Source organism: Rhinoderma darwinii, unplaced genomic scaffold, assembly GCF_050947455.1.
Source record: "Rhinoderma darwinii isolate aRhiDar2 unplaced genomic scaffold, aRhiDar2.hap1 Scaffold_4203, whole genome shotgun sequence".
NCBI lineage: Eukaryota > Metazoa > Chordata > Amphibia > Anura > Rhinodermatidae > Rhinoderma > Rhinoderma darwinii.
The window spans coordinates 42,103-67,872 of NW_027463757.1; the positions used below are offsets into that span (position 1 = coordinate 42,103).

Consider the following 25,770-nt stretch of genomic DNA (forward strand, 5'->3'; position numbering starts at 1 on the left):
AGTCTAAAGTTTTTTACTTTATTTTAGCTTCTAAGTGAAATTTGCAGGAAAATCTACAGCGGCTAATGCACACTGTTTTTGGTAGCAGAAAGCAAATTCGCACCAAAATTTTCTGGATTCGCGACGGGTGTGGATTTAGTCTAACAGTCTATCAGTGTTGTCTGAAGTGTTCCCTTAAAGGGGCTGTCCAAGATTAGAAAAAGGGTCTGGGGGGGCGTGGCCTGACTGACGAACTGGATGGCTGTGTGAGTGCTTAGCTCCTGCACCGTTAAGCAACTAAAGCGACTTTCAACGGATTTAAACTCTTTTTTTCTGGCTACACCCGGTTTACTGCTTATTTACGATGCCTAGAAGGAAGAGACCGCTGAAGAAACCGGAGAAACTCCTAGATTTCTTCTTTCCCGCGACCTCGGGCAGAATCCAAGATGGCGCCGGGGAAGACTCACACGCAGAGTCTCTGACTTCGGAGCCTGCACTGGAACATTCAGAGCAGGGAGAGGATGAGGACGCTGTACACGCTAGGAGGAGTACATCCTTACCTCCTAGATCGAGATCGTCAGTATTACCTCCCTCCCGTTTAAGAGGCATCCCAGACCGACATATATCAGGTGAAGGGACACATACCTCAGAACAACAGGGCGTTGTCCCGCGCCGCTCACAGGATGGGGCCTCGTCAACTTCTTCATCTCCTCGGCCGTGTAGTCCTGAATCACGGAGACCGAGGATACAGCCGCAAGATACCCTCCTGGCACAGGTGAGAGATACACCCTCACCACTGTTATCTGTTGCAAATGAGCTCCCTGACCGGTTTGATGAACTGCCGGCTTCCAATATGGCGGTTACAGAAGCCACCATGAAACATATGTTGCAGGCCTTACGCCAATCTCTGCAAGCGGGGTTTGCCAACCTTACACATCCTATTTCCACATCTTTACAAGAAGTGGAGAACCGGGTTAACCACGTGGAAACCAAAATGGGGTCGTTTGCCACCTCACATAATGATCTCATAGACGCTCATTATGGCCTTGAAACGGAAGTACAACAATTACGTGCTAAAGTTGCCGACTTGGAGGATAGATCAAGGCGCAATAACGTGAAGTTTCGATGTATCCCTGAATCGGTTATGCCACAAAATCTGACCCTATATATTCAATCTCTTGCAAAATGCATACTGCCTGACTGTACCCCGCAGGACTTGATTATTGATAGAGCACACCGGGTGCCACGACCTAAGCATTTGGGAGAACATGTTCCAAGGGATGTCTTGGTTCGTGTCCATTTTTTCCAAACTAAGGAAAACCTGATGTATGCAGCTAGGAAGAGGAATCGCCTGCCGGAACCTTATCAGATGGTCACTCTATATATTGATCTATCTTCTACTACCTTGCAACTCCGAAGCCAACTATCCCCTATTACTTCAGCATTGAGAGATCAGAAAGTTTTATATAAATGGGGTTTCCCGGTTCGCCTGCTCATCACCCGAAATAATGTTCTACACATCGTTAGAACACTGGAAGAAGGTTCTGCATTATTACACCAATGGAAGATCCCGCTTTCATCAAGACAAGCTCCTCTGCCAACAGCTCCTAAACGTATCACGAATGAATGGCGTGTTGCTGGTTCTCCAAAGCACCCACACCGTTGAGGTACTCTCGCTATATTACAGGTGCTTCCTCGGGATGGTTCTCCCAAACCTTGAGGAAACTCACTGACTGTTCTACCCCCCTCTCTTGTAAGACGGCTATAATGCTGTTATGGTCTAACAAAATGTTGTTTTATTGCTGGTATATCAGCTTGTTTTTCTATATGTTTGTTTATTTTTTCCTGTTAGTCATTATGTGGAAAGATGCATCAACTAATTTTTTCTCCAAGGCTGTAATTGCAATATGGTACAGTGATGGTGGAAATAGTCTGTTGTCATGTAATATCCAGCTTAAATGTGAACATCCAGAATCTTACTCTGCACTTATTGACATATCCTAATGGTGTTAAAAATGGCATCCCTTAATGTGAAAGGTCTTAATAGTCCGCAAAAGAGAGCATTTATGTGGGCAGAAGCCCGGGATCTGTCATGTGATGTTTTTTGCATCCAGGAAACGCATATTATCCAGAAAGATGCGTTTAGGATAAAACACCCTAGCTTCCCAGTAATATACCAATCGCATTTCACTTCTAAATCCAGAGGAGTTCTCCTAGCCGTAAAAAATACTATAGCATTCCAACGTATCCAGGAGAAAATAGATACTGCAGGCCGGTATGTTATTTGGGTTTGTTCCCTCAATAATGTCATATATACAGTGGTGTCGGTTTATGCTCCTAATAAGGGTCAAATTCGCATCTTTAATAAGGTAATGCGCCTCATATCTAAAGTGCGGCAGGGAAAACTCCTTATATGTGGCGATTTCAACACAATAACGGATACGAACCTGGATACTACCTCTAGTGTGAGAAGACAACCCAATTCATTGGGTGAGAGTTTATGGAAGGAGGAACTATATGATGCCTGGCGTGTTTTACATAGCACGGAGAGGGATTACTCTTATTTCTCTACGGTTCACAATAGTTATTCTAGGCTAGATATGTTTCTGGTGGACAGAGCATTACTGTTTATGTCTAAATCTTCTACCATTGAAACTATTACATGGTCTGACCATGCGGCTATCACACTTCACATAGAGGAAAAACATAAGGCTCCAGACACCTATCTCTGGCGATGCAATCCATACCTTCTCTCTCATTCTGCACATAAATCTACGATAGAACGGGATCTCAGAGAATTTTTCAGCTTAAATGCCCCATCTGTTACTAGCTCAGATATTCTATGGAATGCTCATAAAGCATATATTAGAGGAACTTTCATTAAACTTGGGCATAGAGACAGGAGGGAGCAGACAAAGCAGACGCTGTCCCTTATAGAGAATATCAAACATCTAGAATTACTAAATAAAACCCAACAAACATCAGATCACGCTGAGAAACTTATGGATCTGAGAAATCAGTTAAGAGCGTGCCTGCTACAAAAATATGACAAGAAGGTTAGGAAAACGAATTCCCACTATTATTCTCAAAACAATAAAGCGGGTAAACTATTGGCCTCCAGACTTAAACGGCAATATACGAAAGCCAGAATCCCATTTCTATTAACAGAAGGAGCAAAGGGAAAAGTGTATGACCCGAGGGAAATTGCTAACAAATTTAAGGCTTACTACTCGTCGCTTTACAATTTGAAGGAGGAGCCTGGATCTTCTCTGGTGACAGAAGACAATATTCAGCAATTTTTACAATCTATTAATCTCCCCACTTTGACCTTAGACCAACTGTCCACCCTTAACTGTCCTATTACTGATGCAGAAATTCTGACTGTAATTAAAAAGCTTCCTTTGGGGAAATCACCCGGCCCTGATGGGTTAACAAATGAATATTATAAAACCTTCCAAAATATCCTTATTAAATATCTTAGACAGACATACCAAGACGCGAGTCTGACTGGCAGATTCCCCAAAGAGAATCAGTCCGCATTGATAGTTACCCTTCCCAAACCCGGAAAGAGCCCAGACGCTCCCCAAAACTTTCGACCTATTTCGCTGTTAAATACTGATTTGAAGATATATGCTAAAGTGCTAGCGTCTAGATTAGCTCCACTTTTACCGAATCTGATTAGGGAAGATCAGGTTGGATTCATAAAAGGTAGACAAGCGACTGATAACACTAGAAGGGTATTAAATATCACTAACTATCTATCCACACGAGAGATACCTGCAATTTTACTTTCGCTCGACGCCGAAAAGGCTTTCGACCGCATCAATTGGATGTATGCCTTTTCCGTGCTGAAGCGGATGGGTTTCTCGGGACATATTCTATCCGCAATTCAAGCTTTATACTCAGACCCGTCGGCCAGGGTATTTACTAACGGCTCTCTGTCAGACGAATTTCCCATTACTAATGGTACCAGGCAGGGCTGCCCTTTATCCCCTCTAATTTTTGTGCTATCTATTGAACCCCTTGCGCAGGTTATACGGGAGGATAGCTTGGTAAAGGGTATACAAATTGGAGATCATACTCATGTTATATCTTTATATGCGGATGACGTCATACTTACATTGAGTGCCCCTGGCATATCGTTAGGGAGAACTCTCGATATTATCAAGGACTTCGGGAATATCTCAGGGTATAAATTGAACACACAGAAATCACAGATACTACCTTTTCACATCACCTCCGATCCACTCTCCATTTTGAAACATAGATTCCCTTTGGATTGGCAATCAGAGGACATACAGTATTTGGGCCTCACGTTAACTGTCTCACATCAAAAACTCTATAAGGCTAATTATCTGCCACTTCTAGAAGCTATCTCTACTGAAGCATGTCGACTTTCAGCATTTGAAGTTTCATGGATTGGCAGAATAGCGGCTTTTAAAATGCTCCTATTGCCGAGACTTCCTTATTTATTTAGAGCGCTCCCTATTGAAGTCCCAGGGTCCTTTTTTACTTCCATACGTCGGGTTGTTTCTTCGTTCATATGGGCTAACCGCAAGCCACGAATTTCATACAAACTGCTTACTAAAGATAAGACGAAAGGTGGCTTGGGGGTACCCGATATACACAAATATTTTGTAGCATGTCAAGTCTCTCAGATGAAATGCTGGTGGTCGCTGGATACTGCTAAACACTGGGTACATATAGAAAAATTTTTGGCTTCCCCTACCAATTTGAAAGCGTTATTGATAGCTAATCTATGGAATATTAAAGAGTCAACCCAGATTTCTCCTTTCACAAGGTCATCACTAGTATGCTGGGCTTATTTCCATAGAAACTCAGAGGTAAACACTAGAGATGAGCGAACTTTTCAAAAGTTCGGTTCGGCTAGTTCGCCGAATTTCACAAAAAAGTTCGATTCGGACCAAACTAGTTCGGACCGAACCTGTCACTTCCGTGCGCCGAGCATGCTACTGTCCAGGGTACTGATAGAGTTAATGGCCTGCACTAACTCTTTCAGCAACCTTGACAGTACATGCTCGGCGCGCGGAAAATACAATTTAAATGTAACAAAAAAATAAAAATTATACGTTCGTACTTACTTGCCTCCAGCGATGACGATTCATCCCTTTCGCCGCTGCAGCCAATCACAGGCTGTAGTGGCGGTCACGCACGTCAGGATGACGCTTCATCCCACGTGACCGCCTCTGCAGCCAATCACAGGCTGCAGCGGCGACATGGATGAAACGTCATCACTGGAGGCCGGACAGGAGGAAAGTAAGTATGAACGTATTATTTATTTTTTTGGGCATGTATGTATGTTGTCATGTATGTTTGTGTGTATATTTGCATGTATATATTTGCATGTTTGCATGAATGTATGTATGTATGTTTGCATGTATGTATGTTTGCATGAATGTATGTATGTATGTTTGCATGTATGTATGTTTGCATGTATGAATGTACACTACTGTTCAAAAGTTTGGGGTCACCCAGACAATTTTGTGTTTTCCATGAAATCTTACACTTATATTTATCAAATGAGTTGCAAAATGGCTAGAAAATATAGTCAAGACATTGACAAGGTTAGAAATAATGATTTTTATTTTAAATAATAATTTTCTCCTTCAAAGTTTGCTTTCGTCAAAGAATGCTCCATTTGCAGCAATTACAGCATTGCAGACCTTTGGCATTCTAGCTGTAAATTTGCTGAGGTAATCGGGAGAAATTTCACCCCATGCTTCCAGAAGCCCCTCCCACAAGTTGGATTGGCTTGATGGGCACTTCTTGGGTACCATACGGTCAAGCTGCTCCCACAACAGCTCTATGGGGTTGAGATCTGGTGACTGCGCTGGCCACTCCATTACAGATAGAATACCAGCTGCCTGCTTCTTCCATAAATAGTTCTTGCATAATTTGGAGGTGTGCTTTGGGTCATTGTCCTGTTGTAGGATGAAATTGGCTCCAATCAAGCGCTGTCCACAGGGTATGGCATGGCATTGCAAAATGGAGTGATAGCCTTCCTTATTCAAAATCCCTTTTACCTTGTACAAATCTCCCACTTTACCAGCACCAAAGCAATCCCAGACCATCACATTACCTCCACCATGCTTGACAGATGGCGTCAGGCACTCTTCCAGCATCTTTTCAGTTGTTCTGCGTCTCACAAATGTTCTTCTGTGTGATCCAAACACCTCAAACTTCGATTCGTCTGTCCATAACACTTTTTTCAGATCTTCCTCTGTCCAATGTCTGTGTGCTTTTGCCCATCTTAATCTTTTCCTTTTATTAGCCAGTCTCAGATATGGCTTTTTCTTTGCCACTCTGCCCTGAAGGCCAGCATCACGGAGTCGCCTCTTCACTGTAGACGTTGACACTGGCGTTTTGCGGGTACTATTTAATGAAGATGCCAGTTGAGGACCTGTGAGGCGTCTATTTCTCAAACTAGAGACTCTAATGTACTTGTCTTGTTGCTCAGTTGTGCAGCGGGGCCTCCCACTTCTCTTTCTACTCTGGTTAGAGCCTGTTTGTGCTGTCCTCTGAAGGGAGTAGTACACACCGTTGTAGGAAATCGTCAGTTTCTTGGCAATTTCTCGCATGGAATAGAATTCATTTCTAAGAACAAAAATAGACTGTCAAGTTTCACATGAAAGCTCTCTTTTTCTAGCCATTTTGAGAGTTTAATCGAACCCACAAATGTAATGCGCCAGATTCTCAACTAGCTCAAAGGAAGGTCAGTTTTATAGCTCCTCTAAACAGCAAAACTGTTTACAGCGGTGCTAACATAATTGCACAAGGGTTTTCAAGTGTTCTTTAATCATTCATTAGCCTTCTAACACAGTTAGCAAACACAATGTACCATTAGAACACTGGAGTGATGGTTGCTGGAAATGGGCCTCTATACACTTATGTAGATATTGCATTAAACACCAGACGTTTGCAGCTAGAATAGTCATTTATCACATTAACAATGTATAGAGTGTATTTCTGATTAATTTAATGTTATCTTCATTGAAAAAAACTGTGCTTTTCTTTCAAAAATAAGGAAATTTCTAAGTGACCCTAAACTTTTGAACGGTAGTGTATGTATGTATGTATGTATGTATGTATGTATGTATGTATGTTTGCATGTATGTCGGCATGTATGTATGTATGTATATATGTGCATGTTTGTATGTATATTTGCATGTATATATTTGCATGTATGTATGTATGTATGTATGTATGTATGTTTGCATGTATGTATGTATGTTGTCATGTATGTTTGCATGTTTTTATTTTTGCATGTATGTTTATATATATGTGCATGTATGTAATTATGTTTGCATGTATTTATGTTTGCATGTATATTTGTGCATGATTGTATATGTATGTATGTATGTATCTTTGCATGTTTGTATGTATGTATGTTTTCATGTGTGTGTATGCATGTATGTATGATAGTTTGCATGTATGTATGTGTGTATGTTTGCATGTATATATGTGCATGCTTGTATGTATGTATGTTTGTATGTTTGCATGTATGTATGTTTGCATGTATGTATGTTTGCATGTATGTTTGTTTGTATATATGTCTGTATGGCGATGTATGATACTGTCTGCTGGCGCCCTGTATCTAAGTCAACTTCGCGGCAGGCTTCTATACATGGTATAACAGTCAGTATCACACATTAAACTGAATCTAAGCCTACGACATGTTTTATTTCATTATTTTTTTTTTACAGGTTTGGTGTTTGGACTACGTCGGTTTCGAGGACTACTTTGATGACAGTTTTTTTTTCTACAATAAAATGGTTAATGAGGGTTGTGTTGGGGGTGCTTTATTTCAATAAAATATTTTATCTATATCTTTGTCTTTTTCTTTTCAAATTTTATTACTACCACTTTAGTAATGGCCGCTGTCTGAGTGACAACATCCGTTACTAAGGCGAGGCTTAATGTTAGCCGGTGCAGAGGCTAACACTAAACACCATTATTACCCCGGTACCCACCACCACCAGGGGTGCCGGGAGGAGCCAGGTACGATCCAGTACCCGACCATCTGTTGTGATGGTCGGGCTCTGGGGCGGCCGCAGGCTGGTATTACGAGGCTGGGAAGGGCCAAAAACAGTGGACCTTCCCACCCTTGTAATGCTAGGCTGCTGCTGCTGCTGTGTTGTATCTGGCTGGTTATAAAAGTGGGGGGGACCCCATGTCATTTTTTTAAATTATTTATTTATTTATTTTTATTTTTTTTTAAAAAAGACATGGGGTTCCACCCAATTTATCATAACAAGCCACATACAACACAGTGTTATTAGCCTGGGAATGGACAAAACCAGTGGCCCTTCCCACCCATGTAATGCCTGACTGCTGCGGTGTTGTATATGGCTGGTTATTAAAAATGTGGGGGACCCAACGTCTATTGTTAAATTTGTTAAATTCAAAAAAAAAAACGACGTGGGGGTCCCCCCCATTTTTATAACCAGCCCGATACAACACAGCAGAAGCAGCCTAGCATTACAAGGGTGGGAAGGTCCACTGTTTTTGGCCCTTCCCACCCTCATAATACCAGCCTACGGCCGCCCCAGTACCCGACCATCACAACAGATGGTCGGGTACTGGATCGTACCAAGCTCTTCCCGGCACCCCTGGTGGTGGTGGGTACCGGGGTAATAATGGGTGGTTAGTGCTAGCCTCTGCACCGGCTAACACTAAGTACCGCCTTAATAATGGACGCTGTCAATCAGCCAACTGCCATTATCTAGGCACTAATAAAGTTTAAAAAAAAACACAAAGACAATTCTTTTTTATTGAAATAAGAAATCCCCAACAAAACCCTCGTTAACCATTTTATTAAAATTTGAAAAAACGTAGATCTACGCAGTAGTCCAACGAATCGAAGATGTAGTCCAATCGGTACATCAAAATCTGCAACAACATAAAAAAACAGTTATCAATGTGAACAATACCAATACTTCTACTCACCTACACACATATATACACGCACACACAAAGAAACAACCATACACAAACACACACATATATACACAAACACACATATACACACATATAAACAAACACCCATGTACACAAACACACACATATACAAAAACACACACAAACATCTACACACAAACATATACACAAATACACCCATATATACACACACATATACACAAACACATATACACAAACACACCCATATATACACAAACACACACATAAACACACACCCATATACACACATATACACAAACACACACAAAAACACACACACACACAAACATCTACACACAAACATATACACATACACCCATATATACACACACACATATACACAAACACATATACACAAACGCACCCATATATACACAAACACACATATACACAAACACACATATAAAAACAAAAACAGACAAAGACACATACCCAAACACACACACTGTTTCTTTTAAATGCTGCCGGGGAACCCGCTCGATCCACTATATTGTGTACCCATGTACACAAACACACACATATACAAAAACACACACACACAAACATCTACACACAAACATATACACAAATACACCCATATATACACACACATATACACAAACACATATACACAAACACACCCATATATACACAAACACACACATAAACACACACCCATATACACACATATACACAAACACACACAAAAACACACACACACACACACAAACATCTACACACAAACATATACACATACACCCATATATACACACACACACATATACACAAACACATATACACAAACGCACCCATATATACACAAACACACATATACACAAACACACATATAAAAACAAAAACAGACAAAGACACATACCCAAACACACACACTGTTTCTTTTAAATGCTGCCGGGGAACCCGCTCGATCCACTATATAAGGCTGCGCTATAGTGCAGCATTTAAAAGAAACAGGATCCTGACCTGTCCATAGAGTTTAAGGCAGCACAGAGTATTTCAGGAGATGAGCGTGCAGATTCAGTGCTGCTGTGAACTCTGCTCTTACCATTACGTAGCTCTCAGTCTGTTACCTCTCCTCCACTCCTGTCCTCAAGAACACCTTCACATGATTGGCAAGTCACCACGTAATGGTAAGAGCAGAGTTCACAGCAGCACAGAGTATTTCAGGAGATGAGCGTGCGGATCTTGTGCGGGGTGGTGACTTGCCAATCATGTGAAGGTGTTATTGAGGACAGGAGTGGAGGAGAGGAAACAGACTGAGCTACGTAATGGTAAGAGCAGAGTTCACAACATCACAGAATCTGCACGCTCCTCTCCTGAAATATTATGTGCTGCTGTGAACTCTGCTCTTACCATTATGTAGCTCTCAGTCTGTTACCTCTCCTCCACTCCTGTCCTCAAGAACACCTTCACATGATTGGCAAGTCACCACGTAATGGTAAGAGCAGAGTTCACAGCAGCACAGAGTATTTCAGGAGATGAGCGTGCGGATCTTGTGCGGGGTGGTGACTTGCCAATCATGTGAAGGTGTTATTGAGGACAGGAGTGGAGGAGAGGAAACAGACTGAGCTACGTAATGGTAAGAGCAGAGTTCACAACATCACAGAATCTGCACGCTCCTCTCCTGAAATATTATGTGCTGCTGTGAACTCTGCTCTTACCATTATGTAGCTCTCAGTCTGTTACCTCTCCTCCACTCCTGTCCTCAAGAACACCTTCACATGATTGGCAAGTCACCACGTAATGGTAAGAGCAGAGTTCACAGCAGCACAGAGTATTTCAGGAGATGAGCGTGCAGATCTTGTGCGGGGTGGTGACTTGCCAATCTTGTGAAGGTGTTATTGAGGACAGGAGTGGAGGAGAGGAAACAGACTGAGCTACATAATGGTAAGAGCAGAGTTCACAGCAGCACAGACTCTGCACGCTCCTCTCCTGAAATATTCTGTGCTGCTGTGAACTCTGCTCTTACCATTACGTAGCTCTCAGTCTGTTACCTCTCCTCCACTCCAGTCCTCAAGAACACCTTCACATGATTGGCAAGTCACCACCGCACACAAGATCCGCACGCTCATCTCCTGAAATACTCTATGCTGCTGTGAACTCTGCTCTTACCGTTACGTGGTGACTTGCCAATCATGAAGGTGTTATTGAGGACAGTAGTGGAGGAGAGGTAACAGACTGAGAGCTACGTAATGGTAAGAGCAGAGTTCACAGCAGCACTGAATCTTCACGCTCATCTCCTGAAATACTCTGTGCTGCCTTAAACTCTGTGGACAGGTCAGGATCCTGTTTCTTTTAAATGCTGCACTGTAGCGCAGCCTTATATAGTGGATCGAGCGGGTTCCCTAGCAGCATTTAAAAGAAACAGGATCCTGACCTGTCCACAGAGTTTAAGGCAGCACAGAGTATTTCAGGAGATGAGCACGGCCGGCCACAGGCAGCCGGTCGTTTTTCCAAGCCGTGCTCCCATTATGCACACGACCGTAAAAACACCCGTTATTGCGGGTCGTAATTACGACCCGAAACAATGGGCTCATAGACTTCTGTTACCCACTGGTACCTTCCCGTTTTCTCACGGGAAGGTGCCCGTGCCGTTAAAAAAATAGAACATGTTCTATTTTTCTATTTTACGGGCCGTGCTGCTATAATTAGGGTATGTTCACACGACAGCGTCCGTAACGGCTGAAATTACGGGGATGTTTCCGCCTGAAAACATCCCCGTAATTTCAGCCGTAACGGCATGTGCAGGCGCTTGAACGCCGCGTCCATTACGGACGTAATTGGCGCTGCTATTCATTGGAGTCAATGAATAACGGCTCCAATTACGGCCAAAGAAGTGACAGGTCACTTCTTTGACGCGGGCGTCTATTTACGCGCCGTCATTTGACAGCGGCGCGTAAATATACGCCTCGTGTGAACAGACAATTGCTTTCAATGGGCAGATGTTTGTCAGCGCTATCGAATTACGTCCGTAATTAGTGCGTGTGAAAACACCCTTATAATGACAGCACGGCTCGCAAAAGCGGCCGGCTGCCCGTGGCCGGCCGTGCTCGTAATTACGAGTCGTAATTACGAGCACGGCCTGTAAAATAAAAAAATAGAACATGTTCAATCTTTTTAACGGCACGGGCACCTTCCCGTGAGAAAACGGGAAGGTACCCGTGGCTAACAGAAGTCTATGGGCCCGCTATTTCGGGTCATAATTACGACCCGTAATAACGGGTGTTTTTACGGTCGTGTGCATGAGGCCCCGTAATGACGGGTGGCTACATGTGTGCAACCGTCATTACGGCAGCATTGCTAGGCGACGTCAGTAAATAGTCACTCTCCAGGGTGCTGAAAGAGTTAACTGATCGGCAGTAACTGTTTCAGCACCCTGGACAGTGACTACCGATCACAATATAGAGTACCTGTAAAAAAAAAAAGACGTTCATACTTACCGGGAACTCCCTGCTAACTCCAGTCTGGTCTCCTGGCCGTTGCCTTGGTGACGCGTCCCTCGCGACATCCGGCCCGACATTCCTTGATGACGATGCAGCCCATGTGAGCGCTGCAGCCAATCACGGGCTGCAGAGGCCTCTGCAGCCAATCACAGGCTGCAGAGGCCTCTGCAGCCAATCACAGGCTGCCGCGTCAGAAAAGAAGGTCGGACTGGAGGAAGAAGAGGGACTCGTCCACAAGACAACGACCAGGTAGGTATGGAATGCTTTTTATTTTATTTTTAATCAGCAGCCTCTTTTCTCTATCAGTGATTGATAGAGACAAGTGGCTGCCGATTTGTATAATATTTTTGACCGGGTTCGGTCAAAACGGGTTCGGCCGAACCCGGTGAAGTTCGGATTCGCTGCGAACCGAACTTTTCCGGAAGTTCGGACCGAAACCGGGTTCGGTTGTCCCGGTTCGCTCATCTCTAGTAACAGGCATGGTAATTCAGTCCAGGAGGGTTTTAAATGTCCAAAGTGTGGTTGACATTGATATCGTTTTTCCATTCATACAATATGTATTTCCAGGGTAGGTGCTCTTATTGTGGCAGTCCAATTGCGGTCCTGAGCTGATCCGCAATATGTATCCAACTTAATATTGATATACTCTATCCTGTAATTGGATAAGGCTTTGTGCAGCAAGTAGATACCTCTACAGCCTCTCATCGAGTCTGCACGTTCTGTGGGGTTTACGATGTTGCTTCCGGGTAAGTCAGCTGACGGCCGGGAGTCACATGGTTGAGCGTCACGGATGTGGTGGGCGAGTGTGATTGGCTGGTTTGGAGTATGCCGCCGAAGCCAGGGGGAGGAGTATCTGGTTCATAGTAACTCAGAGTCCCGTAGTGAAACATGCCGCTGACATCTATGCGTGCATGCTTCCGTGTTGTGCAGTAGAATATCTGCTGCTGAAGAAGTATCGCTGGCATCCTGGCCAGACTGACCAAGCTACAGACCCCTGATGATAAGTATAGAAACGCGTAGGGTCGGGTTAAGTGAGGGAGCAGTGGCATTGTTGTGTATCCTTAACATCAGGAGATCTAGGTGCGGTTAACTGCAGGCTCCGGTGTGTTTTAGGGTCTAAACCACTGTCACACCAATGTTTAAACGCTGATTCCATGTTTGATATCTCTGTATATACCCAGTCATAGAGGGTTCGCAAACGAATTAGGACTTGGAGTATTTATTTGTTTAATACGTTTTTAAAATACACGGTTGGGCTTTTCACAGTGGTGATTGAACCCCTGTTTTTAGATAGCTATGAAATAAAAATTATACATTTTACTCATTTATCACTTCAGTGAATTTACAATTTTTCATATTTGTGGGCGCACAATATATATCGTTTAAATACAGTGAATTACGATCTGTAAATTTGATAATATTTTTTCAATATATGAAAGCTTAAGAAAATCGCAGAGAAGATAGATTAGGAAGCTTGGGCCTTTAATCATTTAAGCTAGAAGGCAACTCTCTGACTCTTGGGCATCGGGAAACTGGTATGACCATCATGACTCAGGAACCTCAATAACCTCTTTGATTTTCAGCACAGACGGGACAGTAGACAGAGAGTGGAATAGGTTTCTTTTAGATTTGCCTTAGAGCTAAACCCAGGGGTTTATTGAGAGAATATTAAATCCTTACCTAAACATGCCCCGTAGAGTATATGAACTTTCAGAAGGGAATCCCCAGGTTGTATACCCGGAGTAGACTTCAAAGCATCAGCTAACTTCTATCCTATAGGGATTTCTGACGCGTGGTACCGTAATTGATAGGCAGAAGAGTAGTAGCAAAAGGTCAGGGCTGGCAGAGTTCATGCTAATACTGGTAAACACACTCAGGTCAGGGCAGGCAGCGATCAATAAATGTAGTCATAAAACAGTACAAGTCAATCCAAAATATCAACAAAACACCTTCATAATAACCACAGGAACGGTTCCATACAGTTGGCACTATAGAATCTACTGATTGTAAGCACATATAAATTGTACTGGGAGAACTCCCAATAAAATCCACATCGTAAATGATGACATTCTAGAATAATTCCCATTATGATTTATGCAAAGTGACTGTATATTTCTTGGTGTGTCGCAAAACGATAATCAAGTTTCTGAGCTTTTAGGAGTGGCACAGCACCAGGTTGGGTAGTATAGATAAAAGAATAGAAGCAGAATATCTCATATTTTCCCAGTAGGTTAACAAACAATAGAAAAAAATACCATCCTGATATGATGTAGGAGGTTGGTTAGTTAAAATTGAGGGCACCAAAACATGGTATCTTCAAAATGCCACCACTATAAGTAGAAGATGTCACAACCAGCAGAGATCCATAATAAGAGGAGTTTCTCTTTAATTGTCTTCTCAAAAATAGTACCTAGTGTTTGTTAACCATAACCCCTTAATGACCGCCCACCGTCTTTTGATGGCAACCGGTGCAGGTGCTTAATCTACAGCGACGTCTTTTGGCGCTGTTGTAGAAGAGGCTGATGAGCGCTCCTGTGATCACTCATCCTCTAAGCAGGAACTGTAACTTACAGCTCCTGAACTGAGAGCAGCCTCCTGATTACAACTGGGATCGGAAAACATTCCGACCCCAGCGCCTTTCCACGAATGAAGCAACTGGTACCTTTTGTACCAGTGACGCTTCCGTCGATGAAAGACGCTGACCTGCCCAGCCAATCAGCGCCTTTCATAGACGCTGTGTTCAACCCCCTGGAGACCTGCGCAGAAGAGCGCAGGTCACCATGGCTGCTGGACGGCGTGGTAGCGGGAATAAGGTGAGTTTGAATATTTTTTTATTTTTTTAACTGTGTTAGAAGTGTGTGTCTGTATCTGCGGGGGGGGGGGGTTATCTACAAGGGGGACTTTATCTACACGGGGGGGGGGCTTTATCTACGGGGGGGTGTCTATCTACAGGGGGGGCTATATACAGGGGGAGCTATAAACAGGGGGACTATATCTACAGGGGGGCTATATCTACAGGGGGTGGGCTATATACAGGGGGACTATATCTACAGGGGGGCTATATACTGGGGTGGGCTATCTACAGGGGGACCATATCTACAGGGGGTGGGCTATATACAGGTGGACTATATCTACAGGGGGTGGGCTATATACAGGGGGACTATATCTACAGGGGGTGGGCTATATACAGGTGGACTATATCTACAGGGGGTGGGCTATATACAGGGGGACTATATCTACAGGGGGGCTATATCCTGGGGTGGGCTATCTACAGGGGACCATATCTACAGGGGGTGGGCTATATACAGGTGGACTATATCTACAGGGGGTGGGCTATATACAGGGGGACTACAGCCCACCCCTGTAGATATAGCCCACCCCAGTAGATATAGCCCCCCTATAGATATAGCCCACCCCTGTAGATATAGCCCACCCCTGTAGATATAGCACACCCCTGTAGATATAGCCCACCCCTGTAGATATAGCCCCCCTGTAGATATAGCCCACCCCTGTAGATATAGCCCACCCCTGTGTATAGCCCAGCCCTGTAGATATGGTCCCCCTTTAGATTTGGACGTGGCGGATGACACAGGTGCAGTAGACACGACTCCAACTAGTAGGCACAGGAACAAGAACACAGTACGGGATACAGGAATGGGTAACAGGGCACGGGTAACAACTGGAACGGTAAACAGTAAGGGACCATTTGAAAGACAGACTTGGGGTATACTAACAATGCTCAGGCAAGGATCATATGGGTTGGGCCCTTCTTATAGTCCAGGAAATCATGTGTGTTGATGATGGTGATTTCCTACATGTGCGTGCGCTGGCCCTTTAAGAGTGGGCACGAGCGTGCGCGCGCACCCTACGGCACAGAGCAGATCGTAGCAGAAGTGAGCGCTGGCGTCTCCTGGGAAGGAGATGGGAACCAGCGCTCACAGATCCATGGCTGCGGGCGTCAGGTGAGTGGACCCGATGGCCCTGGACGCTACAGTATCCCCCCCTCTTACGCCCCCTCTTCTTGGGACTAGAGTGAGAGAGGAACTTCTAAACAAGAGCAGAGGCATCAAGGTTCTCCTCTGGCTCCCAGGACCTCTCCTCAGGACCAAACCCTCTCCAGTCCACCAAATAGAATGTCCTTCCTCCTACCCTCTTGCAGTCCAGGATCTCCCTCACCTCGAACACATCAGAAGAACCGCTGGGAGCAGTTGTGGAACAGGAAGTCTTGCTGTAGCAGTTCAGGACCACTGGTTTCAGGAGGGACACATGAAAGGAGTTGGGGATTCTGAGGGTAGGTGGCAGCCGCAGTTTATAGGAGACAGGGTTAATCTGTTGCCGAATCTCAAAAGACCGAGAAACCTGGGAGCAAACTTCTATGAAGGCACCCTCAAACGAATGTTCCATGAGGACAGCCAGACTTTGGTACCTGGAAGATACTGCGGCGGCTCTCTTCTTGTATCCGCTTTTCGCTTCATGCCCTAGTCTGTTGCCAGATTTACAGGAAGTCCCCAAATGCAGAGTCAGCAGCGGGTACCTGAGAAGTAGTAGACACTGGAAGAAGGACTCTAGGATGTTGACCGTATACAATGTAAAACGGAGTGGAAGTGGTGGACTCGCTTGTGTGGTTGTTGTACGAGAACTTGGCCCATGGAAGAAGCTGTTCCCAGTTATCATGCTGTAAGGAAATGAAGTGATGGAGATAATTCTCCATGATCTGGTTGATCCTCTCGACTTGCCCATTGGACCGGGGGTGATAGGCTGTGGAAAAGTCCAATATCACATCCAGGAGTTTACAGAGAGCCCTCCAGAACCTCGAGGTAAACTGAAACCCCCGATCGGACACAATGTGAAGGGCAAGCCATGCAAGCGGTAGATGTGCTGGATGAAGAGATTCGCCATTCGGGGAACAGAAGGTAGGCCGGTCAGCGGGATAAAATGTGCCATCTTCGAGAACCGGTCCACCACCACCCAGACAGTGTTGCATCCTGCTGAGGGAGGAAGGTCAGTGACAAAGTCCATCACAATGTGCTGCAAGGTGGCATTGGGTATAGGCATAGGTTGATGGAGGCCGACAGGCTTGGAGTTAGTAACCTTGTTAGAAGCACACACCGTGCAAGAAGAGACAAAGTCCACAACATCCTTGGGCAGCGTGGGCCACCAAAAGTGACGAGCAATCAGGTCTCGGGTTTTACGAACACCAGGGTGCCCAGCCAGTTTAGAACTGTGTCCCCATCGGTGAATTCTTCTCCTGCCTGCTAATCGAACAAAAGTCCTCCCCGGAGGGATGTCTCTAACCTGCAAAGGATTGGCAGTGATAATGCAGGACGGGTCTATGATAGTTTGAAGAGTCTCCACCGTGTCATCTGTTTAAAATGACCTGGACAGGGCATCGGCCCTCACGCTCCTGTCAGCGGGACGGTAGTGGAGCACAAATTGTAAACGGGTGAAGAACAGCGGCCACTCTGCGTGACAGGGATTTAGTCATTGAGCGGACTGAAGGTAGGTGAGGTTCATGTGGTCGGTGTAGATTAGGATGGGGTGAGCTGCGCCCTCCAGCAGATGGCTCCACTTCTCCAGAGCCAATTTGATGGCCAGTAGCTCCTGATCCCCAACAGAGTAAATGCGCTCTGCAGAAGAAAAAAGTCTCGAGTAGTAGCCACATACTACTGCCTTTCCTTTGAGGCTCCTCTGGAACAGAAGTGCGCCTGCACCAACATAAGAGGTGTCCACCTCCAAAGAAAACTGTATATATACGTCAGGATGATAGAGGATCGAGGCAGAAGTAAAGGCTTTTTTGAGACTAAAAAATGTGGACTCTGCCTCTGGGGTCCACACCTTGGCGTTCACACCGTTCTTGGTAAGGGTGGGAATAGGAGATGTCAGTGATGAGACGTTTGGGATAAACTGCCGGTAGAAATTGGCAAATCCCAGGAAACGCTGTATGGACCTCAGACCTTGAGGACGTGGCCACTCCAGGACAGCTCTCACTTTCTCAGGATCCATCTTGAGACCTTGATCCGATATGATGTAGCCCAGGAAGTGCAGAGAACTTCTCTCAAAGACGCACTTCTCCAGCTTGGAGTATAAATGATTCTCCCTTAATCGTAGTAGAACTTGACGGACATGCCTCCGATGAGTCGTCGGATCTGGGGAGAAAATCAAAATATCATCGAGATAAACAACAACACAGATAAAGAGGAGATCTCGGAAGATATCATTAACGAGTTCCTGAAACACTGTAGGAGCGTTACACAGTCCGAAGGGCATCACTACGTATTCGTAGTGCCCGTCACGGGTGTTAAATGCCATCTTCCATTCGTCACCCTGGCGGACCGGAGCGGAAGTGAGATGTGGACCAGCGCTCACAGATCCATGGCTGTGGGCGTCAGGAGGTGAGTGGAACCGACAGCCCGCGGCCATAGATGCTACATGTGAGTAAACTCGCTAATATACATTCCCGTCCCCCTTGGTGCTGTTTCTGAGATTTTCATAGATTTTTATAGCGCTGATGAGGAACCGGAGGTCTAGTTGTACAGTCTTCTTTGGTGACGACACGACTCTTCGTCATGTGATCGGCCCCGCTGTACTCTATGTACTCGCTGTACTACTGCTCCTTCAGTATACGGAGCACAGCGCCGCTCTCTGAGAGGTTCCTGTTGTTTCTCCTTTGCTTTATCCAATGCTAAAAACTAATAATGATGTTTTTGGTTTTTTTTAAATGCAAGCCCCTCAGTTGGAGTCACTGGGACCCAACACTAGAATTTCATCTGATTTGACAGATTATGGCACAATTTTCTATGGGGAACTTATGGTGGTTATTTTGATATTCCCATACTGTTTTTTGACACAGACCACCTACCTAAACATTGCTACAGACAAATCCACCTCTTCATGGTAAAGGTATTCTCTAATGTCAGTGCTGTCTTACAGCAGGATAATGCCCCCGCCACACTGCAAAAATCGTTCAGGACTGATGTGAGGAACATGACAAAGAGTTCAAGGTGTTGACCTGGCCTCCATATTCTTAATTCAATCGATCATCTGATAGATGTGCTTGAAAAACAAATCCAATCCATGGAGACCCCTACTCACAACTTACAGGACTTAACCCCTTAATGACGAAGCCTAGGTTGGGCCTTAAGGCTCAGAGCCCATTTGTCTAATCTGACATTATCTAAAGGGAGACATTTCCTCAACCTGTTGCAGGAAAATTTTATGGGCCAGTTTTTGGAAGACCCTACTAGTGGTGAAGCTCTGTTGGATCTGGTCATTTCTAATAATGCAAAGCTTGTTGGGAACGTCAATGTTCGTGAAAACCTCGGTAACAGTGATCACAATATAGTTACATTTTACCTATACTGTAAAAAACAAACACAGGCTGGGAGGGCAAAAACATTTAATTTTAAGAAAGCCAATTTCCCCAGGATGCAGGAGCAATTCAGGATATAGACTGGGAAGAACTAATGTCAAGTAATGGGACAAATGATAAATGGGAGATTTTCAAATCTACTTTGGGTTATTATAGTGCAAAATTTATTCCTATAGGTAACAAGTATAAACGATTAAAATTAAATCCCACATGGCTTACACCTTCTGTGAAAGGGGCAATACATGACAAAAAAAGGGCATTTAAAAAATACAAATCTGAGGGTACATCTGAAGCCTTTGTAAAATATAAAGAGCTTAATAAAATCTGTAAAAATGTAATAAAATTAGCAAAAATACAAAATGAAAGGCAGGTGGCCAAGGATAGTAAAACAAATCCCAAAAAATTCTTCAAGTATATAAATGCTAAAAAGCCAAGGTCTGAACATGTAGGACCCCTAGATAGTGGTAATGGGGAGTTGGTCACAGGGGATCAAGAGAAGGCAGAGTTACTAAATGGGTTCTTTAGCTCTGTATATACAACCGAAGAAAGAGCAGCTGATGTAGCCGGTGCCAGTGCTGTTAATATATCAGTTGATATATTGAATTGGATGAATGTAGATATGGTCCAAGCTAAATAAAATAAAATAAATGTGCACAAGGCCCCGGGACCACATGGGTTACACCCTAGACTTCTTAAAGAGCTTAGTTCAGTTATTTCTGTCCTCCTTTTCATAATATTCAGAGAATCTCTAGTGACTGGAATAGTGCCAAGGGACTGGCGTAGGGAAAATGTGGTGCCTATTTTCAAAAAGGACTCTAGGTCTTCCCCGGGTAATTATAGACCAGTAAGCTTAACATCCATCGTGGGGAAAATGTTTGAGGGGCTATTGAGGGACTATATACAGGATTATGTGACAAAAAATAGTATTATAAGTGACAGCCAGCACAGGGGCCGCTGTGGATTTAGTGTTTTTGGACTTTGCAAAGGCATTTGACACTGTCCCCCATAGACGCCTAATGGGTAAATTAAGGACTATAGGTTTAGAAAATATAGTTTGTAATTGGATTGAGAATTGGCTCAAGGACCGTATCCAGAGAGTTGTGGTCAATGATTCCTACTCTGAATGGTCCCCGGTTATAAGTGGTGTACCCCAGGGTTCTGTGCTGGGACCACTATTATTCAACTTATTTATTAATGATATAGAGGATGGGATTAATAGCACTATTTCTATTTTTGCAGATGACACCAAGCTATGTAATATAGTTCAGTCTATGGAAGATGTTCATGAATTGCAAGCGGATTTAAACAAACTAAGTGTTTGGGCGTCCACTTGGCAGATGAAGTTTAATGTAGATAAATGTAAAGTTATGCATCTGGGTACGAACAACCTTCATGCATCATATGTCCTAGGGGAGCTACACTGGGGGAGTCACTTGTTGAGAAGGATCTGGGTGTACTTGTAAATCATAAACTAAATAACAGCATGCAGTGTCAATCAGCTGCTTCAAAGGCCAGCAGGATATTGTCGTGTATTAAAAGAAGCATGGACTCGCGGGACAGGGATGTAATATTACCACTTTACAAAGCATTAGTGAGGCCTCATCTAGAATATGCAGTTCAGTTCTGGGCTCCAGTTCATAGAAAGGATGCCCTGGAGTTGGAAAAAATACAAAGAAGAGCAACGAAGCTAATTAGGGGCATGGAGAATTTAAGTTATGAGGAAAGATTAAAAGAATTAAACCTATTTAGCCTTGAAAAAAGACGACTAAGGGGGGACATGATTAATTTATATAAATATATTAATGGCACATACAAAAAATATGGTGAAATCCTGTTCCATGTAAAACCCCCTCAAAAAACAAGGGGGCACTCCCTCCGTCTGGAGAAAAAAAGGTTCAACCTGCAGAGGCGACAAGCCTTCTTTACTGTGAGAACTGTGAATCTATGGAATAGCCTACCGCAGGAGCTGGTCACTGCAGGGACATTAGATGGCTTTAAAAAATGGTTAGATAATTTCCTAGAACAAAAAAGTATTAGCTCCTATGTGTAGAAATGTTTTCCTTCCCTTTTCCCGTCCCTTGGTTGAACTTGATGGACATGTGTCTTTTTTCAGCCGTACAAACTATGTAACTATGTAACTATGACATGTGTCACTTTATGTGGTAATAACTTTGGAATGCCTTTATTTATCCAAGTGATTCTGAGACTGTTTTCTGGTGACACATTGAACTTTATGTTAGTGGTAAAATTTGGTTGATACATTCAGTGAAAAAACAGAAAAAATTACATAAAATGTGGTGTAAGGCAGATGGTTATACCACACAAAATAGTTATTAATTAACAATTTGTTTTTTTAAATAAAGGACTTAATATTGAAAAAAGGTTTTTTTTACAACTGTTTTTTTTTTTTGTCTCACTAGGTGACTTGAAGTCAGGAATCCCTGATCGCTATTCTAATACACTGCACTACATGCGTAGTGCAGTGTAAAAGTGCTGTCAGTTACTCACTGACAGCAAACCTAAGGCAGGACAAACTAGGCTTCCGTAGATGACAAACCCGGAGGCCATTGTTAGGCCTCCTGTTGCCATAACATGATGGAATAGAACGTCAAGGAGCAGGAAGGGGTTAAAGGATCTGCTAACGTCTTGGTGCCAGATACCACAGGACACTTTTAAAGATCTTCTGAAATCCATGTCCCAACGGGTCAGAGCTATTATGGCAGCACGAGGAGGACTACACAAGGCAGGTGGTTTTAATGTTATGCCTGGATGGTGTATATGTTAGTAATTAATTTCTATTCATTTGACACATTGATGGAAATTAGGGTATGTTCACACGCAAACTCAAAAATATCTGAAAATACAGAGCTGTTTTCAAGGTTTTCAGCGTTTTTTACGGCCGTTTTTGTTGCTGTTTTCAATATTGTCTAGGAAAAACGGCTCCAAAAGCGGCCCAAGAAGTGACTTGCACTTCTTTTGTGAACATACCCTAAAAAAAGAGTAACTTTTCTGTGCTTTTTATTTTTACAATATATATCAATCACCCTAAATATTGTAATCTTGGGGCCTACATTGCTCCTATGTAAACATGGGAACGCCACCATTCTCACCAGTTTTAAGGCATAATGTAAGTCTTAGGCCAAAACGTAGTAGTAGTCGAAACGCCAATCCAACCGAGATGGAATATGAAATATCCAAGATAGAAGGCAGTCCCAGGCATAAAATAAGATAAGATAACTTTATTAATCCCCGAAGGGAAATTCCAGTATCACATAAATGGATTCTGGGAAACGGCATCAGGGATCTTTTATTATTAGGTCTCTGTGCAGATTGAGATTCTGGCGTCCAAGGTGAAGATGATGAAGAAGACTAGGTGGTACTGTAGACAAAACAAAAAATAATCAGACCAGACGATAATCACTCAGCAATATACTGGTGCCGAAGCTCCAGCCATGATTTCACAAAAATACTATAGATGTCAGTGATCATACCTGTACTGCTGGTGTTTTTTCTGTACCACAGCTGTTGGTACTTATCTCCTCCTCTTTCTTTGAAAGGCATGGACGCGGCACAAGGGACAGCGTGGATTTGTCGGGATCCAATGTGCAATACAAGGCAGATGGAATATGTGAGAACATGGCAGAACGGTGACTTGCTCTCCAATCTCGTAGTCCTCTAGGCATATAGTGCAGGACTGGATGTCTTCGTTTTCAGTAAAGTTTCGAGATGCGAGTCTATCAATCTGCCTGCCTCTCCTGCCTCGCCGACGTTGTCTTCTCTGCACAGGTCTGCTGTCTGTGGTCTCTGTTGTCGACTGTTGGTTGGGAAGCAGCTGACTGGTGCTTGGTGTTGGCTCCACCAGCCTGTTAGATGTTTGCTGAGGAGATCTGCTTCCTTCTCTGGACGGCTGCAGGTTTGGTAGCGGCTCACTGGTGCTGGGGTCTTGTGTTGGTTCCTCCAGCCTTTCGGATCGCTCCTGAGTAGTTGATGGAGTAGACCCAGGCTGGGATTCTCCAGGAATTCTGAGCTCGGTCTCACTATTAATATGACGGCCACTTGTCGTTTCAGACTGTTCTATTGGCTCAGGTCGTAATGGGGACCGGCTTCTGTCCGCTCCGTCTTGCTGCAACCTACGGCGCGGTGGAACTTGACCACGTCTTCGTCTCCTGTCGGGGACATTGTCATGGTCTTCATCCTGCTCCACACTCTGACGCCTTCTATGTCCAGATCTTAATCTTCCATCAGCAATGCCTAGATGTGAAACAATGTGTATAACATATATTAATTATGTACAGAAAAAATGGGAAAAAAGATCAATACCAGACATTTCCTATGGACTCGTGTGGCCTTCTTTCTAGAGGAAAGCTCCCATGTTTTTCTAATCTTGGACAACCGTTTTGATACTATGAATACATACACAGGTGAGTCACATTATTATAACTACTACTAATATCCAGAGTAACCGGCGTGTGCAGCACGGACAGCAGTAGACGGGCTGGGAGTGACTCAATAAGGTGCTGGTCAGTGGTCTCATATGTGGAGCCTCGCTGACTCCATACATCCCACATTTACTGGAGGGTGCGTGGGGGAGGATCCATAAAGCGAACAACACGATTGACGTGGTCCCACAGATGCTCAATTGGGTTCAAGTCTGGAGAAATAGGGGGCCAGGGAAGTACTTGGAAGTCTTGGTCGTGCTCTTCCAACCACTGTCGGGCATTTATAGTCGTGTGACATGTCGCATTGTCTTGCTTTAAGATTCCGTTTGCTCCAGGGAAGACAATCAGCATGTATGGTGGATGTGATCTGTAACGATGGATTCATATCTAAATCGGTTCAGAGCCTTCCATATGGATGAGTGGCCCAGAGAATGCCATGGAAAAATACCCCAGACGCTGACGTCGCCACCAGCTTTTTCCAGCAATGGTTGTAAAGTCCATCCTTTCGATGAAGCAGAAAACGTGATTTATCGGAGAAGACAACCCTTTGCCAATCATCGGTGCTCTGAGACCAATACTGCCGTGCAAATTGATGCCATTTTCTCTGATGCACCTTTGTTACATAGGAGCAGTGACCATCCGTCGGGTTCGGAGCCCCATATGCAGTCGGGTTCGCTGAACTGTTGTATTAGACACACGTCTGGTAGCCAACGCTCACCTCTCAAATACAAGGCACGTGGTGCTCTGCAGTTTCCATGTCCGTTATTCCTAATGGTGCCATTTGTCCACTCACGATACACTGTCACCACAGCAGCACGCGAACAGTTCACATCTGCGCTGTTTGAGAAATACCGCCGCCCTTGGTCCGAAAGCCAATAATTATCCCTTTTTGCAACTGAAAAACGGTGCATTTTTTGGAAACTAGCCTAAATGTATCTGATATAACAAGTTCCACTTACCTTGATTTATCCGGGAACTTTCGTCTATTGCAAGCTGCAAGAGTTCTCGGTAACTCATTGTTCCTTGTAGCAGGCGGCTTGATGTTTAAATTCAGGAACAATGGAAAAACGGGATTCCTCAAATAAGAGGGAATCTACCACGATGTTCAGAAGTTGCACTGGTGTTTAAGTGCTCTGAACAGATGATGTAGTAGTCGCTTTGTAGCACAAATTCGCTCTTTGAAAAACCAAGTGAAGTTTCAGCATTAGCATCAACTCGAGATATGGCACTGATGTGACCGTGCTTGGGGCCCTTAGAACTTTACGCCATTGTGATGTCACTGCTATAGATGCCACACCCTCCATTGTTCTGATGACATCACTGCCTGCAGTGATGTCATAATGCTTACGGTATGTCATAAACGGTCCCCTGCTCTGCATTATACCAATCACTGCAGCAAAGCCTCCAAATAAATAAATAAATAAATATATATAAAAAAAATTGATATTTACATATTGCAGCTGAAAACCTCTAATATTTGTTTAGTAAATGTTTCTCTATAATTGTTTAGTAAATGTTGTAGCACACAATTCATCTAAGTAAAAGTCTTAGTAACAGATTACCA

The 25,770-nt window shown here is 43.9% G+C and overlaps 1 long non-coding RNA gene across 1 annotated transcript; it reads right to left on the minus strand.

Moving 5' to 3' along the window:
* Window positions 1–22,991: 22,991 nt before the first annotated feature.
* Window positions 22,992–23,982, minus strand: LOC142710023 (uncharacterized). Its single transcript, XR_012869147.1, has 2 exons — window positions 23,259–23,982; window positions 22,992–23,146 (listed from the first exon to the last, which is right to left on the minus strand). It is a non-coding gene; the product is annotated as an uncharacterized LOC142710023 (long non-coding RNA).
* Between the last annotated feature and the right edge of the window lie 1,788 nt (window positions 23,983–25,770).